Raw genomic sequence first — 3230 nt, forward strand, 5'->3', positions numbered from 1 at the left:
TCACTTTACTTTGGACTGTAACACAACATGATTTCTTAGCAAACATGTTGTTCTTCCATTAAATTAAATGTATGTATTCCAAATATTTTATTTAACATGAATGAGAATCTCTATTGGTACTAATGTAGAATGAATATCAATAAAGATGGATAATTCTGATCTTAAGAATGTACCCTGGTGAAGTTAAAATGAATGTTTTACCCACCATTGTGTTGATTACAGATTAAGCATAAAATATATATACATATATATAATCATATGTAAAGTGATATATATTTTGTTAATTTCAATTTTTATTGTAGATATGGGGTTACATGATCAGGTTTATTACATGGCTATATTGCACTGAGCTAGTAAGCATAGTATCCAATAAATAGTTTTTCAACCCACACTCCCTTTCTCCCTTACTCTATAGAAATCTGCAGTGTCTATTGTTCCTATGTTTATGTCCACATGTGCTCAATATTTAGCTCCCACTTTTAAGTGAGATCACGTGGTATTTGTTTTTCTGTCCCTGCCTTAATTTGCTTAGGATCATGGCCTCCAACTCCTATAGATTCCGAATGTTAGACTTTTGTTGGATGCATGGATTGTGAATGTCTTCTTTCATTCTGCAGATTGTCTGTTTACTCTATCAATAGTACCTTTTGCTGTGCTGAAGCTCTTTAGTTTAATTAGGTTCCACTTGTAATTTTTGTTTTTGTTGCACTTCCTTTTGGGGACATACCCAAAAATTCTTTGACAAAGCCAAAGTTGAGAAGGGCATTAACTAGTTTTTCTTCTATGATGTTTATGGTTTGAGGTCTTACATTTAAATCTTTACTTTATCTCGAGTTAATTTTTGTATATGGTGAAAGGTGAGGGTCTAGTTTCATCCTTCTGCGTATGGCTAGCCAGTTATTCCAGCACCATTTATTGAATAGAGAGTCCTTTCCCCATTCCTTGTTTTTGTCAGCTTCATCCAAGACCAAGTGGTTGTATGTGGTTTTATTTCTGGGTTCGCTATTCTCTTCCACTGGTGTCTATATCTGTTTTTATGCCAGTACCATGCTGTTTTGGTTACTGCAGCTCTGTAGTATAATTTAAAGTCAGGTAATGCAATTTCTTCAGTTTTGTTTTTTGCTCAGGATGGCTTTTGCTATTCTGGAACATTTTTGGTTACATATAATTTTAGTTTTTTTTCCATTTTTGCAAATTATGTAATTGGTATTTTGATAGAAATAGTGTTTAACCCGTAGATTGCTTTGCGTAGTACTGATTTTTTTTTTTTTTTTTTTGACAGTTGGCAGAGCTAGCTGAGGTTTTATTTTGTAAAAAACAAAAAACAAATTGAATTTTTATGTAGCTGGAGGCATGGGCAAGGGGGGTACCCCAGGCAGTGAACTCCCCCAATGGATGGGCTGAAGTTCAGGGCTGAGCCTTAGGTGCGTCTCCTCTTCCCTGTGCTCCCCTGCACAGCAGCCTCCCTCCCAGGCTCTCGGGCAGCCAGCCGCAGGAGGGATAGTCTGGGAGGGACTGCCATTGCTGTTCACTTGGGCAGGACGTCAGAGGACTCAGACACCAGCTTCCCATCGAGGGTCTCCGTCTTCTTCACAACCATGGCCCTGGTGGAGCTGGTGCGGTGGAAGGAGATGGAACCCGGGCAAGAGTCAAAGCTGGAGCCCAGGCCGTAGCTGAGGCCGGGGCTTGTGAGGCCCCCATAGGTCGAGCTCAGCCCATCTGCATAGCCGCTGGTGGTCTTCGTCTGGATACTTATGTTCTGCATCCCACACTCCAGCCGGCTCTCCTCGCCCTCCAGCAGCTTCCTGTAGGCGGCGATCTGGACGTCGAGGGCCAGCCTGAAGTTCATCAGCTCCTGCTACTCCTGCAGCTGCCAAGCTCTGTCCTGCTTGGCCTGCTACACGGCGGCCTCCAGCTTGGACAGCTTGGTGTTGGCATTGTTAAGGGCCAGCTCCCCATGCTGCTCGAAATCTGCCGTGGTGGCCTCCAGGGAAGCCCTCTGGCCTTTGAGGCCCTCAGTCTCAGCCTGGAGCCGGCTGATGTTCCTGTTCATCTTGGAGATCTCAGTCTTTGTACGCTGCAGGTCATCCCTGTGCTTCTCTGCCAGCATCTGCAGCTCCTCATACTTGATCTGGTGCATGCTCTCGGCCTCAGCCCAGCTGCAGTTGGCGAACTCCTCGTACTGCCCCTTGACCTCAGCAATGATGCCGTCCATGTCTGGGGGAGGCTGTTGTCCATGGACAGCACCACAGATGTGTCCAAGATCTGAGACTGCAGCTCCCAGATCTCGTCTTCATACAGCTGCCTGAGGAAGTTGATCTCATCAGTCAGCCGTTCCAGACGAGACTCCATCTCCACCTTGTTCGTGTAAGTTTCATCCACATCCTTCTTGATGAGGACAAATTCATTCTCCATCTCTGTATGCTTATTGATCTCATCCTGGTACTTGTTCTTGAAGTCCTCCACCAGCCCCTGCATGTTGCCAAGCTCTGCCTTCAGCTTCAGCTTCTCCTGGCCCAGTCTCCAACTACTGCCAAAGGTTGATGTAGCTCTTGAACATGTTGTCCATGTTGCTCCGAGGCATCTTCTGTGCTGCAGGCTCCACTGAGTCTCCAGCATCTTGTTCTGCTGCTCCTTGTTGATGAAGGAGGCAAACTTGTTGTTGAGGGTCTTGAGCTGCTCCTTCTCCTGGGTGCGTACGGCCTTGATGTTGGGGTCCACCTCCAGGTTAAGAGGGCTCAGCAGGCTCTGGTTGATGGTGACAGCGGTGATGCTTCCCATACCACAGGACCTGCCATAGCCTCTACCCAGGCCACCCGGGAAGCTGCTGCTGACCACTTGGGAGAAGCTCGAGGAGCTGATGCAGGCACTGGACTCACTCTTGTAAAAGCAGCTGCTGAAGGCCTGGGGGCTAGAGGTGGACACCTTGTAGGACTTCTGGGTCACCCTCATGGACATGGTGGAGGCAGGAGTGGAGGCAGGCAGGCTGAACCAGGCATAGATTCCAGAAGGAGAGGAAAAGCTGCTTCTTGCTCAGTACTGTCATTTTAATAATATTGATTCTTCTAATCAATGAACACGGAATGATTTTCTGATTATTTGTGTTCTATCTGCGTTTTACAGTTCTCCTTGTAGAGATCTTTTATCTCCTTGGTTAGATGTATTCCTAGGTATTTCTTTTTTTTATAGCTATTGCAAATACAATTTTATGCTTCATTTGGCTCCAAGAA

At 45.5% G+C, this 3230-nt stretch overlaps 1 pseudogene; it reads right to left on the reverse strand.

Annotated features, from left to right (window-relative positions):
* Positions 1–1528: 1528 nt before the first annotated feature.
* Positions 1529–2958, reverse strand: LOC134740146 (keratin, type II cytoskeletal 8-like; annotated as a pseudogene).
* Positions 2959–3230: the final 272 nt, after the last annotated feature.

This window comes from Pongo pygmaeus, chromosome 1 (genome assembly GCF_028885625.2).
Source record: "Pongo pygmaeus isolate AG05252 chromosome 1, NHGRI_mPonPyg2-v2.0_pri, whole genome shotgun sequence".
Lineage (NCBI taxonomy): Eukaryota > Metazoa > Chordata > Mammalia > Primates > Hominidae > Pongo > Pongo pygmaeus.